Source organism: Scophthalmus maximus, chromosome 2, assembly GCF_022379125.1.
Source record: "Scophthalmus maximus strain ysfricsl-2021 chromosome 2, ASM2237912v1, whole genome shotgun sequence".
Classification (NCBI taxonomy): Eukaryota; Metazoa; Chordata; class Actinopteri; order Pleuronectiformes; family Scophthalmidae; genus Scophthalmus; species Scophthalmus maximus.
Window position 1 is genome coordinate 20117713 of NC_061516.1, and position 17497 is coordinate 20135209.

The 17497-nt window shown below is 43.3% G+C and overlaps 1 protein-coding gene across 5 annotated transcripts in view; it reads left to right on the forward strand.

Annotated features, from left to right (window-relative positions):
• Positions 1-17497, forward strand: part of LOC118300637 (rho GTPase-activating protein 26-like) — a 149916-nt gene that overhangs the window by 91235 nt on the left and 41184 nt on the right. The gene's annotated exons all lie outside the window — the stretch shown is intronic.

Sequence of the window (17497 nt, forward strand, 5' to 3'; positions counted from 1 at the left end):
AAAGTGTTGCATTAGTCGATCACTTCCATGCAGGCGTTAATCAGTGACTTCAGAAACTCACATTTATTTGGTTTATGATGCATTTTTTCAGTCATTATGAAAATATGTAATTACTCTCTCCACAAGCTGTTAGGACTACAGAGAATCACTTTCCGTGCTCCGTGTTTTCTTTTGAGAGACACTAAGACAACAGTGTGTACATTCTGCTGGGACGTAGGGTAGCAGAGGCACAGGGATCTAAGGATTATTAGTATTTTAAACTGAATACCAAAACACATAAGTGTTAGTGCTGACACCGAATCTTAATAGTTGTTATTTTTCCCATCGTGACTTTTAAAACCCTCTCAGAGTGAAAACGGTATTTCCTGTTGGTTAGAAGAAAAATGAGCCTGCAGGATATGAGAATATGCTTTATATGCAATCCTTTGCAGCTGTATTAGCTGATGGAATGGTCCATTTTTTTAAACTGACTGAATCAAAAGATTGTTTTAATGATTTCCTTTAATCACGACTCCCTCAATCGAATTGCGGTCTCTCATTGGCCGCCAACACAGAACGCTAGATTAATTTATCTGTTTCTCATTGCAAATGACAGAGGACTTGCCTCATCCAGAACCGTCACTTAATTCTAATTCCGTCTGGAGTTTGCTCAAAGAAAAAGTTCTCTTCTCTTCTAAATTTAGACCCCTTGCACAACCTGACGTAATCTTTCCAGAAGGGATTTGTTGTGTTGTGGCTACATTTTTTTTGTATTTTTAAGAGTCAAACGAGAGCACATGCAAAGCGAGGCTCTGACAAAATGTAAATAAACTGAATAGGGCGAGTAAACAGCAAAAATTAGAATGAATGTAAGCCGCCGTGAATCCAACAGGGCACATTTGTTTTAAAGTGGTGGTATTTGCGAATGCGCGCATTCACTGAAAAACTATCATCATTTGAACACTCTCATTAAAGGATTTTAAGATGCAGCAGTCTGTTATATTAAAGTGGCGTCAGGTGAAATTCAACAGCTGACCGCAGGAACGCTGTAGAGGGATCACATGGCGATGAAAACACATTTTCATTTTCGGGCTCAGAAGTGAAACACCAAAAAAAAAAACCACAATAATGTAGAGCTCGTTTGTCTCACTGTACTGTACACTGTAGGTCCCACGAAGTTAGTTTTCCATTCGCTGTCAACAGACCATCACATGTTGGACTCTTTATTCAAAGTCTCTCTAAATGGCTATTGACTAGACTGTTCAACACCAAACGAATAACATGTTGAAATGCTAAATTGAGTGGAATTCTCCCCTTTCCGTCTCTTCTGTGAACCATTCATCCGTCTGTCCACTGTCATTCCACAGACCGACATTGAAGTCTTGAACTCAGATGGATCCTCCTCCTTCTCAGCTTCAATTTAAAACACTGAATCCTCTTTCATATGAATTTATTTTGAGATAAATCATTGTGATTTTTCACTGTAATGGGTTAACTTTAACTCTTACAAACATACTTAGGCCTAATTTAAGATTTATTTGATTTAATCGCATATAGAACATCCATCCATTTGGATTACATAAACCGATTGGATTTATTATCTTGTTTTATTCATGCTTGACTAATTAACTTAATGTGATGCATGTTTGTTAGTTTGTTCATATTAAATCTATTCAAATACAATTCTCCATCCCTTTGGATTGCAATTTAAATACATAAATTGCAGTATTCATCTTTTGCACATTGACATATCTATAAATAGATAAATGTGGCTTGTTAGTATTATTGGTTTGTGTGTGAGACTAAATGCCTCAGCCCTCACGTTAGCCTGAATTGTACCGTATCAGCTCCTCCTAGATGAAGTTGTACTTTCTCACAGTGGTTTGTGATCATGTCCATGTGCACTGTACAACATCATTTTGTTTCCATGTGCTTTCAATACCTCCCATGGTCAAAACATTTAGCTACCTTTCTGCTCATTTTTTTTTCATCGTGTTCCTCTAACATTTTGATATCAAATGTAATATGTAAAGTGTCATCTCCCCAGACGAACACTGAATTAGCTTTTTTCAGTTTGCAGCACAGCTATTTTGCCGTCAGCTCATATGGTTGATGGATATTTAGGGCATGAACCTGCCACACATCAGAAATGAGGAATGTTTTGCTACACTACTTTGCTGCCTCAAGGCTAAAAGTTGTACACCGTATCTTCAAAGTGAGAATTCCAGTTTACTCCTACCGAATTCTGTGGGAGTGTATTAGGAGGCTACAATTTCTTCTTTGCGGTCTCGCTCTGTTTTGAATCTCTTACCACATCTTTATTGTTGTCGTGTGTGTCACTCTGGCCTCAGACGACGGACTAAAACTGACAAGCCACCGAGCAGCAGCCACTCGGCCGCACATCCCCCGGGCTGCCGTAATGCATCCCGACATGGGGGGGGGGGGGGCGAGAGAGAGAGAGAGAGAGAGAGAGAGAGAGAGAGAGAGAGAGAGGGCGAGAGAGGGCGAGAGAGAGAGAGAGAGAGAGAGAGAGAGAGAGAGAGAGAGAGAGAGGGCGAGACGGTGGAGGGAGGCAGAAAGACGGAGTAATGGCTACACTAACAAAAGACTGTAACAGATTCAGTGGACCTAATATGTACTTACCGTCTCATCTGTCCTCTCTTGCGCACACTGTAATGGCCAATGAACAGAAAAAGGAAGCTGAGTGTGTGTGTGGTCGGATGATAATAGAGCGCATGCTGGTGCCCTCACACTGCTACTGCTTTTAGTCCCCCACTGTTAGGGGGGAAATGAAGATAAGAAGAAAGTGTGCACTCTGTAATAAATCAATTTCATAAATGAGATAGGATGGTCAGTAATGCTTTCATTGCCATTATGGCAAAGTGCTATGATCTCATCTACTGTAGTTTCAGGGTTTCCTCTAATCAATACATCAAACTCACCGTCGTGTTATTTCTTTAATTTGGTTATTTTGTTTAATCTTTGTGGGTTCTGCTTTTGCTCTTGAAAGGTAATTTTTTCATCTGACGTTTCTGACACCTGAACATGCCTGAAGATTAATGACCTACATTTCCCGATCATTTTCAACGTGAAGAGCTTTTAAGTTTAGTTTTGCAGTTCCATGAAAAACCCCTCCATGTTCACCAGACCAGGTGTCGGCTGAATGCTGGGGAAATGTTCCTGCTGTTGTGGAGGTGTCTGCCTCGGACAGGCTTCCTGCTCGCATGGCAAACTCCGGGAAATGTCCAGACACGATTTTCCCAACATTTTCTGGAGTTCACATCTGAAAAGAACTTATGTGGACAAGAAGTGCTGACTCTGTATATTGTGATGGAAGGTTGAAGGATTGTCTGTCATCCAAAAAGGATACGCACAATCGTGATACACAAAACAGACGCTGCGTGGTTGTGGTTCACTTGAGCAATGCGTTTAAGTGGGATTTAGCACTCATTGCCACCTTTCCATACCCAGTAGCTCTGCGGTGTGGCTTGTTGGCAGAGCGACAGAGAGATAGAATGACAGAGAGGGAGACATTCGCAGGAAAAAAAGAAATGCTGTAAAAACATGTTGAAGGGCACAGGAGGGTACTGTTGCAAGTGTTTCAAACGTATGAAACAGTGAAGAACAAAAGGATGATTCAGCCTGGTTTTCGTTTGCAGAATATGAATTGAGAGCTAAGTGCCATCCGTTCAAGGCCCACAGATATTGATCCATCCATCCATCCAAGAACCATTTTGTTGTTTTGACTTTGTAAATCAGCAGTGGCATGTTAAGTGCTTTGTGAGAACGGGGAAAAGCCCAACCTCTGCACGCTCACCGACTCTCCCGCAATGCTTCTGACACTTAAACACTGCAGTGGGTCAGACTCACGGAAGGTGAACAGTTGGTGAGACCAAGTACTGGTGGAACCTGTTAGTCAATGTGACTCATTTGTCTTTGGCAGTAACAAATAAAACAAGTCGGCCCTCGTGCATCAACGGTGTTCTCCTCTTTTTCCGAAAAACCACATTCACATGATATCTTTGCGCCCTTAGAAGAACTCAGCCATTGCTGTCCCTCACCCTTTTTTTATTTTTTATTTTTTAAATCCCCAGAAATAACATAACCTCAAACATCCTCAAATCCACGCGACATTACCCGGCCACTATGTCGTGACTTGGCTCTCGGCCTTTCCTAACCCCTCAGCAGCTTGCCCGAGGCGGCAGCAGGTGGCGGAGACAGCTTGCTCGCGCGTGCGTGCGTGCGTGCGTGCGTGCGTGCGTGCGTGCGTGCGTGCGTGCGCACGGCAGCACGAGCTCAATGCGTTTCTGAGACACACACTCGCCCCATTAGTTTGCCGCGCGCCTACGGCACACGGCCGCGCAACATTCATTTCCACACTTTGCGAAGGACAGCGTCAATTCTCCTCGCTCGAGTGTAGACGCATGTTAGGAAATTGTTGCTCGAGGGGTGACATCTTACACTCAGGTGACTTTATAGGCTTGTCCTGATAACCCAGTAACATCTTGACAGGAAGAGGAGCGAACGGGAGAACAAAGGATTAATGAGGGAAGACGCAAAGAGGAGAGCGAAGGGAGATTACCACTCGGCCTGCGTTGCTTTTGGCTGGATAAAGGTTGAAGTTTCAGTGCTGGCGGTTGGGTGTTGATGGGACTGACTCGGAGGCTCATTCATGGAGCCATAAGCATATTCATTTAAATGCGTGTTTCTCTTGCCTCTGGGCCTAAAGAGAGCGAGGGAGGGAGAATGACCCAAGAGCGAGGTTTCTTAAGAGACACGAAAGTAGGCCAGACTTCGCGTCCCTAGAAAGATCAAAGTGCAATTTCTTATTCCTTCTCCCAGATTGTGTTGGAAGCTGGATTTTTCTAAATACCTGCAGCATATTATTCCCCCGCTGCCACAGCACATAGAAGGCAGCGAGGTGCGAGGAGGCGGCGGGGCTGCTCGGCTGGCTGGCGAATGTCAGGTGGCGTTGGATACACAACAAGATGACTTGCTCTGCATTTGCTCAGTGGAGAACTGGTCCCTGGCTGAGTTGCCATGTGGCGGCCATTCATGTGTTCACTGACTCAGAAGAATGCAATGGGAACACTTTTTTTTTTTCTTTTCTGTTTGGTCTAAGCAAACTATTTGCGTTATATTTCAGGCCCATGTTCCCTCAGTGCAGCGGTTGTCAACCTGGGGGGACGGTCCCCCTTGGCAGGGGGGGGGGCATAGAGTTATTACTGGGTGTCCGTGAAAATATGCAGTGAAACGAAGTTGAATATGATTTTATGGATAAAAAATAAACAAATACGCGTTTGCTGATGCTACCTCCATTTCACCAAAATTAAACTTGGGTCTTTATCTTTTGCCGTTAATAACTGACAAAACCTGAGGGGTGTGAAGCCAACTGCTGTTTTGTTATTAAGGGTTAAAAAGTGGCTCATGATTCATGATAGATTCAGAGGAAAGGTTTTGAAACCGCAGTATGTGAGAATATTTCCTGTGCTATAATAAAACATAATGTTCCCATGTTACTGTTTGGGTTCAGTTATTCCGGCTGGAAACCAGTCTGGATGGAGAACCTACTTCCTCTTCCTGTTCTTGTTTGCCACTTCCTGTTTTAATATGACAAAAAAAGTTGGGAGCGTGGCCACTGTGAGCCTGAGAGCAATTTTAGTGCGTGTCAAAATGTCACTCACACGTTCACACTGTTAATGATGTGCTTGACAGAATCTTCAGGGCTGCAACTAATGATTATTACAATTACTGATTGGACTCAGATTTTTCTTTTCAATTAATAGATCAAATAATTAGTCTATAATGTCAGAAAATAGTTTAGAAAAATGTCTAAGATGTCTTCAAATATTTGTTTTTTGGGTTTTTGAAACTTTTTCAACTCTAAAAATAAAGTCTACTTACTAGCTTTTGCTGGAGCTTTCAACCGCTTCTGAAAGGTCTTCCTCAATGAATTCCTTTTGCTCAGTTGTCCAGGAAACGGCTAATTTGTGTCAAACTTAAATCACGGCATTCGCTGATGAAGTGATTGGATGAAAAAAAATAAAGAAATATAAGTGGACCTTGAGTTAAGATTACTTTTTTTTTTTTAATTGTCGATTAATTTTTTGTCAATCAAGTAATCTACAAATTATTTCCACACTAAGGCCAAAAGCTACTTTCAGACATATCCGCATATTTTCCGAAACTTTTCCTACCACATCTCAAATTTACGGAAAATCATATGTGAAAGGCAAACTCTGGAAAGTGTCTGGATATAATGTTCTGGACATATTCCAGAGTTCATGCCTGAAAACAGCTTTACTAGCTTTTTTGGCAGCTGTAAAAAAAATAAATGAAGAGAAAACTGCTCAGTTGTCGAGGAAATGGCACGGTGTCTTTATTTATGTGGCCTAAATCACATATGGCACTTTGGTCGCTCCATCTACTGATGAAAACAGTGAGGAATTAGTGAAAGCTCAGTTGCTGCTGTAGTAAGACCATTCAGTTTGGCTTATATATTTGCTTTAACGGACGTTTCCCTTCATTGGTACAGTGATATCGTACGTAGCCTCACAGATCCAGAGAAGCAAACCCAAGTTTTTTGACCACTGGCCACGTTGTAAATTCCTCACTTCACTACCAATTTTCACAATTTTACAAGCCATTTTATTTTGTAATTTAAAAAAAAAAAAAAAAAGAGTACAGAAGGACTTTGGAAGAATTTTGCTCCATTTATAACTTTCGCTCTTTTTTGGCTTCTCCTGTAATCCCCCTTTTTTTTCCCCCGTCTGTCTCACAGGAGTTGAAGGAATGAGGTCAGGGAGGATTTCAGCCAATCCTGTTAGAGACCGCTGATTTATTTCCTGGTTAATGTCTCAGAGAATCCGTGCTTAGAGCTGCTGTCCCGTGTCGTCTTAGATGGGGGGAAACTGGCATTTGTACAAACAACTTCATTACAGTCAGCACTGGCACTCGGACGGCTGGCAGCGAATTCACTGGCTTCCCCCCCCCCCCAACAATTCAGCTGGAATTGAATTTGGCATCCATAGGAGGCAAGCTGCCACGCTGTGGAAGTGGCATCTGAAGGATATACTCCATTAGCCATGTAATGTGTTTAAGACTGGCGTGGCAGGCCTAATAGCTGTAATAGCTTTTCATGAATTCCACTTATCTAGGAGTCGACAATTCTGAATCAAGTAAACGACAACTGTGTCTCCTCTGATTTTCATTTTTAAGCGATATGAATCCTTCGGAGTGTGAGCTTCAGTGTCGGGGAACGTTTAGAGCATATTCTCGTACTCCAGCCAAGTACGGAATGATCTGAAAGTATCCAGATGGGTGGTCAATTTTTTTTAATTTATTTCCCTTCGGAAAAACAATGTGAAATGATTTCTGGAATTTCCCAGTTTGGGATCAATACGGTACAACTATGATAAAGTATGCAAAAGGATACAGTTGCAAGTCGGCGTGTGACTGTGGAGCACGATAGACAAATTGAGAAAAAATCACAAACTTCAAGTAAATATAACTTTTACGCAGCTTTTCAATAACACTCAAGAATCAAACAAGTTCAGTTTGTATGTGTAATTGCACCTAATGTGAAACTCCAAAAGTTAGCTGGATACCAATGTGCAAAATCCCACTTGCGCAGCTTCAGAGTAACAAGGAGCGCGGTTGGTTTGACTTCGGCAATACAAAGTTCACGAGGTCACAGTTCGACCCTCAGAGAGTTTGTGTTTGCGTTGTTCTCCAGACAGGAGGTCAGATTTGTGTTGGGCGTATATAGGGAGGAAGTGGACGAAGGCTATTTGGAGACTGGCACTAATCTGGTTAGTGTGGTTTTCCACCCTTTCTCTTTCTCCTAACACCACCGCTCTGGTCTGACCAACATGATCCATCATGTGCCCAACGGGACCGACTCGAGCTGTTGGATTGTTTCGGTCCGCTATTCCGGAACACTGCATCATGAAGGTTTTCTTTGGGCAGAGCCGGTGGAAAACGCGTGAACATCATTGCCTCGGCATTGTCGCTTTCGACTTGACTGATCGGCAACCTCCTGACATCACGCTCAAGGCTAAATGTTCTCTTTCCACTGTTTGTGTTGGAGTGGGGGTCTAGTTTGTCTTGTACCATGGCGATGACTTCAAGCAGGACAACGGATTCTCCCAGGCAGCCCAGAGAACAAAACTACAACGAGGCCACGGCAGCGGGGAAACTACTGTCATCCTCTGGCTCTTGTTTCCTTCCCCGTCCCCCCCCACCTTGTTCATGAGAAGCCTGTTTTTTCCCCCCCTCTGTCAGCAGGTTTCTTTTCGACACTGCGCGCGTCCGCGTCAGTGGATTCATCTCGGTGGGGTTTTCTGTCATCCTGTATTCTCTCTCTGTAAAGGCAAGGTCATATATTCTTTAACATTTCCTGTTTTGAAGAAGACAGCAGCTGGCCCGCAAGTCAGGTCACGGTTGTCATGACAGGGAATGCGAGGGATACGAGAGATAGTCTTCGGGAGTGTCGGCCTCCTCTTAGGCCCAGTTCAACATCACGAATGGAGCTGTACAGAGAATGATGGTGGGGACACATGGATACCTGTAGGTACCTGTGCTCTCTCCGCTGCATTACGCTATAGACCGGCTGAAAACCTGGTGCTCTCCCTTTTGAATTACACGTGCAGTTGCAGCCGGAGCAGGGCATTTCTGGCCCCGGTGTCCTCGGCTTAGATTCCAAGTCAGATTGTCCCGCATTCCTGCTGTGGACTTTTCCAGCGGCAGCCGGCGGTCCGCAGGGTGATTTCTACCCACAGACACTCTGCTTCAAAAAAAAAAGAAAAAAGAAAAAAGAAAAAAAAGGGGTGAGCGAGGAAAACCTCCCTGGTTGTCTCTGCTCGCCGTGTCAGCAACAGGCGTGGCAGTGCCCACATGAGAGGGGTTACAGAAGAGTAAACGAGGGAGAGGCAGATCGTCACAAAACAGAAACATGAAATGGAAAATGATATCGAGAGGGAAAACCCCTTAATGGAAGAAAAGAGGTGGAAACACGGTGTGCGGGTAAAAGCAAAAGAGGCACACACACTGAACTTCCTTTCTCCTTGTGGTGTCCTGGCTTCTTTGTGTCTGTTGCTAGGAGACGGCAGCTATGTGGGCCGGGACAAGAGGAGGGAGAACGAGCCTCAGTGATGTACAGTTTCCCTGCTTTTACTCCCAAAGCTGCACAGATAATGTCCGACCCCGCGAGAGAATCAATAACGCAGTGGGTTTGGAAGTTTAATTTTAAAGTCAATTTGAGTGTCAGATATTTTAACATGTTATCTTGATGCTGCTTTGATGTCTTGCATGATTGCAATTATTAGTCAATTCGTTGATAAGACGGCTGATACAATGTCAAACATTTACTGTTGTCTGGTTTCTGAAATATGAGGATTTGCTTTTCTCTGTACAAAATATGATTTACAATGATATAAAAAAAACACTTTGTGGAACAAAAAAACTAACTTGAAGACGTGGCTTTGGAATCTGTGAACTTGTGGTGGCCACTTTTCACCATATTCAGACTTTTTGTGGATTCGATTAAATCAACAGATGGATCGACAGTGAAAATACTCACGTGGTGCAGCCCTAATTTGAGGGATGAGCTATTTTTCACCTGATATATTTAATGTGAACACATTGAGATGAGATTTGTACTGTTAATAAAAGGCAAGATATTCAATCAATATCAATCACGGCAATTGCTATGATTATTTGCATTGAAACTATTACACAATAGCATTAATGATTGTATATAGTCACTAAAATCAGACTGTTAAGTTGTAGTTTGTTTGTATGTGTCCAATTTTGAAAATTAAATGATGGTTGTTTTTCCCTCTTCTCTCCGCCCTTAAATATTTTTCTATTCCTCATCCTCTCCGGCTCCTGAAGTCTATCCAGCAACAGCTCGCGTTTCCTCCTCTTACAGCTGTTTCTCAGCTCAGTTCTTTTCTCTCTAAAACTATATGACTTTCTTCCTCTTGCCTCCCCGTTCTCTTCCTGCCCCCCCCCCCCCCCCCCCCCCCCCCCCCCCCGCCGCCGACTGACGCTCAGTTCATTCTAGTCGGGACTGTGTGGCTCTTTGTCGAATTCTTTTTGTTCCCAGGCTTTATTTAGCCATTGTTGCTCACTTTGTTGGCCTCTGACCACCATTCAGCCAGTTTCTGATGAGCAGCAGACTATTACGGGGCAAAGAAAGAGCCACCGTAAACCAGCACAGTGCTTCATTGACTTGATTTCTCCATCGTTTTCTCTCTCCTTCTTTCAAATTCCTGACCTGGGATTCCTCCCTGGGATGGGCAGTTTGACACTCATTAAACAGGAATGAAGGCGCAAGTGGGGTGTGTGCACTGCGCGCTTGTGCGTGCGTGTGTGTGCGCGTGTGTGTGTGTGTTGTTTTTAAGTTGTTTACCTTGATGAAAGATTCGCTGTACTGTGTTGGGAGGAAAATGAAAAGCTCCTGTCTGTTCTCGGCTAATTACAGTGAACTTTAACAAAAGACACTTTCTCTCACACACACACACACACACACACACACACACACACAAACACTTGTCTCCCCCCCTCGGTCGATGCACTGACACATTCAGATGTGATGAAAGCCATCTGCTGAGATAGACACTGGGAGTGTTTCCATTGTTTGTGTGTGTGTGTGTGTGTGTGTGTGTGTGTGTGTCAGTGTGTGCGTGTTGGGTCTGCTTTGTCAACCCCAGTGCTGTGTCATGTGTTGGCCCATGTTTGCTTTTATAAGTGCTTCCAAATGTGGGCTAGTGTGTGCCCGTCAGTTCCCTCGGTGTGTGTGTGTGTGTGTGTGTGTGTGTGTGTGTGTGTGTGTGTGTGTGTGTGTGTGTGTGTGTGTGTGTGTGTGTGTGTGTGTGTGTGTGTGTGTGTGTGTGTGTGTGTGTGTGTGTGTGTGTGTGTGTGTGTACTGTCATGACTCCCACATGCTCGGGAGTTCCATCACAGCGAGGTAGTGTTTACGGTCCACAGAGCTGCTGCTGGCAAACACACAGGTTTTCACAACATTGTCCGAGTAAATATGAAAAAAGCAAAACGTTAGTGTAATCTGTTCATGTAACCGACCCCCGTCCTGGACACATCAACAGACACGTGTGTCACCACTTTAAAGGATTTACGAAATTCAATGATTTGAGTCTCAAACAAATTAAACCGAAGAAACACAAATCAGGCTTTTGGTTAAATCCTGTTTACGATAACAAATGACACAAAGTTGTTGTTTTTTTTTGATTCATTCTGGAAAAACTAGTTCCTCCACTGTCGGTTCCATTCGCCGTTTTAAGATGTGGAAAATAGTTTCTGAGCCATTGTCACATTAAAGCCTTACTGTATATCGTAGCTTCGAAATTACCTCATTTCCTTCTACATTGCTCTCTGTGGTCGAACATGTGTTAAATATAAAATTGACATTGATTGGCCGGCGTCGCAGGTCGGCGGGGGTACGACTGAGGTATTGGACCTCAGGTCTGTATGTCAGCCTGCAGTTAAGCCACCGGCAGGAATATTTATACAAGTGGCGGCAATTACTGTGTGATTGAGAGGTATGTAGGAGCCGTGTGTGCGTGTTTTTCCTGCGTGTTGAAACAGCTACAGTTGATATGGTAAGTACATGTTGGATTAACCTGGAGCGCACACACACACATGGTCACCATGCTGGTAGTAGGCACTACTAGAGATACTGTTCTGTATCTCAAATAGCATTAGATTCCGTCACATGTAATTATTATAGTGGGAAGGGAAAAAGTCATGCACTTTCTCAGCTCAACATTTCAGAGTTTGGCCATAGATCTCAAAAGCCTCGTCTTCCTAATAATAAAGGTCTGTGAACAAAATGTTCTGTTAGTTCTTTATTCGAATACTCTGATGACAGCGTCAAACGATTTGTTGAGATCTCAGTTTTCATAATTTAAATGGATTTTCAGGGTCATTGTGCAGTTTAAAAAAAAAAATCATATTTCAGTCAGTGCTGCCATGTAGTGCCTCACTCAATTGCTTCCAATATTTTTCGATATGTTTCGTCATTCAATTGTGGTGGTTCTATTGATGGTTATTAAGAACTTTTGTTCAGATGTTCATGGCCCCCCGCGAAGCAATGAAGCCTAATGACCATGGCGAACCATTGTACACAGCTTATTTGTAATATGACATGCCAGTACCGGTATTAAAAAAACATAGATTTTTGGCCATGCATGTAATATGTAATTGTGCTTGCGTGCATGTGTATCCTGCATATGTGTGCAAGACTTGTGGGAAAAGTTTTGCCACGGCCTGGAAGTCGTCCAGGGCGTCTTGGCAGCAGGTTTGCCTGATGACATATTTACTGTACGGGCAGCCAGCTTAGCCCCTCTGGAAGGTGATGAGATAAAATAGAGCTCCCTCTCCTTCTCCCCATTTCTCTGCCAATCCATCACTCTGCCTTTCGATCATCCGGAGTGACGTTAATTCTGCTGCATCCAACACAAACTTACAGTAAACTGTAGGTCGCCAGAAAATGACCTTGGGTCAGATTACTCCTCTTGTGCCATAAGAAGACATCAGCAAACGGACTTTCTTGTTCTTGCACAGCTGTAATACGTGCCGCTCACTTGCACTCATGCCACGATATATTTCCAATGACGGAAGGAGGCTGAATGTGATCCCACTGCGATTAGTATTCCACCTTTAACCTCCAAACTTAGCCCACTTCACACAGCCCACAGGGGCATCACAAGGTTTCAGATGGTAATATCGCTGAACAGTGGTGAGCCCCCCCCCCCCAGATGTTGTCCAGCTGTGTTCCTGGATCGTATTACAGGCCGATGGTGGACCCGAAATGTGGATCTGTAACGGGATCTGCATTCATGGCCAGCGTTGACCTCATATATGCCCCACTTAGTCAGAACCAGAGTGATGAGACAGTATATGTCGTCCATCCATGTGAGGCCAGCATGCTTCATGAAAAGCTGACTGAGCAGAATGGACAGATGAACAGTGACCTTTGACTCCCCCCCCCCAACCTACTTTCACAATGGCGACGCCCTTAAGAGAAGCCATCTCCAGTCCCTTGCCCTTTCTCTCTCTCTCACACACACATGCTGAACACACACGTTTCCCTACCTATGTGGCTTATTGTTGCCACGAAAGAAGAGTTTCCTCCTCGCTAAATGTCAAGGTGACCCTGTGTTCTCTGTCCAACAGGAAAACACGGCCATGTACTGTAGGTTCATGGCTCAATGTTTGCCGATAATCACTCACAGCTGGGGGTTTTTGCCCTCTTTTTTTTTTTTTCCAGCTCTTAACCCATTCCTGCTTCATTGTCGAGGAAGGAAAGCGGACAGATAATGGACAGATATTATTTTGCCAAGCTCACACACTCTCAATAACGATTCTTTCAGTATAAAGCGTCAGGATGCTACGATCATATTTGTCAATATTATTCACATCCACATGATCACAATGCACATGATGCTCTCCATACAGTACAAGATAGGAAGAACATCTGGCCAAGGGACAGTTGGGTTGGTGTCAGATATTGGTTTCATTTAAAAAAAAAAAAAAAAAATCTAAATCTAGGTGAAGGGATTTGCAGTATGATTTTTTACATTCAGTCGCTCATAATTTAGCCCAGACACAATGTCACTATATCACTATACATTGGTCACTATTCTTTGATGATTAGATCCGGATCAAAAAGTTGTATCTTTAATTTATCATGAATGATAACGACACTAATGTTCATGTGGAAATCTTGAATATTGGTATCAATATCATCTTTGAAAGCCCGTTATCCTTCAGGCTTGAACCAAATATTTGTCACAGTATGAAAACACTAAACTGTATTTGTTTATATCACTTTTCTTAGTACGGCTTGAAAAGGGCTTTTAAATGATCAATATTCTGCCTAAAGGGAATATGATGGTTTCTTGTACTGTTACATAACATGCAGACATATTCTTTTAATAGAAGTTTGTATCAACCTGCCATAATTCTCTGTTTGCAAACACAAAAAAGACTAAAATCTCTCTTTGTCTCTACAGATGAATAGTGGTGTTTGTGTGTGCGTGTCTGTTTGTCCCACTTGATGAATAGGGTTTCTATTCACATGCTTGTGGAACAAAGCTACTGCACAGTTCAAGCTCCTGCTGGATATCCTGTTGATATCACACAGACCCATTCTCTGGGCTGTGTGTGTGTTTGTGAGTTAATACACACAGCAGTCGTTGTACAGTGCTGCTGCATGGTTGTGGTTGATTACAGATTCCTTTTGTGCAGTGCTGTGTGTGTGTGTGTGTGTGTGTGTGTGTGTGTGTGTGTGTGTGTGTGTGTGCGTGTATGTATGTATGTGTGTGCATTTCCTCATTCCATCAGTGTTCAAACCAGTGTCCTTTTAAAATGTCATTTTTTGAACTGACTCATGTCAGTAAAGTCACGCAGGAAACAGGTTCCTCTTAAACATAAGACATAAAGAAGAAACATCTGTTTTGCTTCGTACTGACCACGTGTCATGGCTCTTACCACACCTGTATTAGTGCACTGAAAAGTTACATCATTGCTAGATTGGTTACGAAAACGAATCCCAGTTACTTTTCTGTTCCTTAACTAAATACAGTGTTGAAGGATATAATACCTGTTTATTACAACTTGAACAACAACTACTTGTTCTTGTGCCGGAGATTTTTTTGTCCCAAGTTGATGAAGTTATGGTATCGTGGTTTGTTTGTGCATTTATTTTGTGCGCATGTCCAGCGGGAGGTGTCATCATGAGCTCAGCAGGAAGTGTAGGGGGGGGGGGGGGGTGTTAAAACTGTCAAACGAAGTGGTGGAGAAGAGGGTAAGAGGAGGGAGGGGTGAGCATCTACAGGGTCACTTATTTTTAGCTCTCGCTGTCCTCTGTTGTCCTTCCTGCCCGAACACACACACACACACACACACACACACACACACACGAAGCAGTGGCAGTGGGGCATCACTCAAATCACATGTAAATCAATTCTGTTTGGCGGTCCGTGCACATGGACCGTGGCCCATTTAGACACATTCATTGATGTGCAGCGTTCAATACATCAAGCTCTTGTCACCCGCAGTCTCGTGTCAGGTCAGATACCACATTAACGTTGCATGCGCATCTCCCGTAGGATAGTTTAATCTGCGCCGTGTTTTTGTGCCGTGCGACGCTAGCTGCCCCCTATCCAGTCGACCTTTGCTCAATGTCTCGGTCGCCCTGCAGTGATTCACCAGTGTTTTCTTTTGGAACAACTCTTCCGCTGTCGGTAGAAATGTCTGACAACTTTACAGAACAAAATCTGTGCATGATTCTGCGTAACTTGGCACCAGAGTAAGTCTAAACATCTGGAAACCCTCAGCACATAAAGCCCAATTTATCTGCTCGGCTAAATAGCACTATAGGTGCAATTTCTTTTTTGTGAGAATTATTTATTACTCTCCTATTCATAGCATCGGTTCAATATCTTTCAACCTCCTGGGCTCTGACCTGCATTCAAACAGCTACCTTACATGGTGAGCCATCACTGCTGCCTACATCTGTAAGTAGGCGTCCACTTGCAGAAAAGCTTCTCTGGACAATGTACTTGTTATTGGATGTAATTCTTTCTACTTTTTCTTGTAATTCCTATGTGTTGTCAAGATCTAACCGAATCATATCGTCCGGCCATGTGGTTTTCATTTATAAATCACGGTTTCAGTGTGTGTGTGTGTGTGTGTGTGTGTGTGTGTGTGTGTGTGTGTGTGTGTGTGTGCAGACGTACAGTATGAAGGCACATACAGTACAGTATGTGCTTGTGTCCCGGTTGCCAACATCTACTGAAAAAAACGGCGCTATAGGAGAGATAAGACTCGCATGATTTATCTGACATGCATGATTTATTTACACATAGAAGCCAGTAACGCACAATAAAACACATGTTACCTCATCACAGCGGTTTGCCAAAATGTACATGGAGACGCCGTCCAAGGGCGAGCGAGTCAAGCAGCAGGTGAAATGCATTAAGAAATGTTTTTCTAACGTTTTAATGCCCTACTTGAGATGTACTTAAGTTCATGACAGTTTATTTTAAACAACCACATCAATTTTGAAGTTCATGCTAAATTAAAGACTTATTTTTTTGGGGGGGGGACTGAAACTCTGTCAACTATGAACAGGTCTCGTCAGATGGTCTCCATGAGAACAGTTTGTGTCGTTCAAATTTTACAATGAATGTTCAGAAAAACAATGTAAAATGTTTCTCTCACAGTAAATCAAAGACTTTTCTGGTCCTGACATGTGCAACGACTAACTTAAATAATTAAGTAATTTGCGGAAAAACCAAGAAATCAAGAGGAGCAGTCAGATAAGAGGCTGCAAAACCAAAGATATTTTTGTGACATTGGTGTTGCCAGAGCCGGATTTGATTCACTGAGGCCACCCAGGCTGAGAATAACACACCGACAGAACAAATAGTCAGTGACTAATCTGTGATACAAAACACGGTCTTCAGTGGCATCACATCTGAAAAGCCGGATCCGGTCGGTGATGTGTTTTAACGTGGTTTATACCTGAGCTGCCTCATCAATGTTACCGATTTTGATCATATTGGATACTTATTTTGAAAATCTGTAAATAGATCCGGCACCTCAAAGTCTCTGCAACCTAGAAGAAGTGTTCCCTTTCTTCACTGATTCCACGGTGACCTGTATGGTGTCACTGTACCGCACTCTGGCACTGTGTGTCCGCAGCCGTTTGCACTTGTCGAGGTTGTCGAGCCACTCGAGTACGTCACAGATGACTTTGCCAGGTGCTGAGGGTTCCTGGGCCGCACACACGCGGCAGTGTCGGCAACTTTGTTTGCTCAACGGTGAAGAACGACACCACGCATGAGTCAAAACTGTTTTGCCCATTTACTGGCTGACGCAGGTCGGCAGTCTTTTATTTTCCTCGCAGTGATCAAACACCATAGGCTGAATCAAATGCAATAAGCAGACAGAAAGTCGTTGCTGATAAATTCTTGATTTACCGGCGATATGGCGCATATTTGCGCTTGCAAATGTTTTGCAGCGGAGCTGCTCAGGAGACTTTTATTTTTATTTTTTTCAGTCCAAAAAATTGAATAATGGAAGAATCATTCGTCCAATTTCCAGCTCGGTCCACATTGCTTGTCTCCATACACATGTCATATGTGCTCATGTGTCAACTTATCTGCTGTAGTTTTATCATTATTTCCAACGTAGGACTAGAAGAACTGAAAGTTTTTTCTTTTGCTTTAATGGTTATGGACACTGTAAAAACCACAGTTTATCCTTTAAGGTTGGCGTGTGGTCGCATATGGGTCATACTTTAGTTATTTTGAGTTTTGATGCTTCAGAGCCACTGTGACTCGCTGCCTACTCACATCCTACAATGTTTTCATGAGTCAGTCACGAGAGGGGGAGAGAAAGTGTGTGTGTGTGTGTGTGTGTGTGTGTGTGTGTGTGTGTGTGTGTGTGTGTGTGTGTGTGTGTGTGTGTGTGTGTGTGTGTGTGTGTG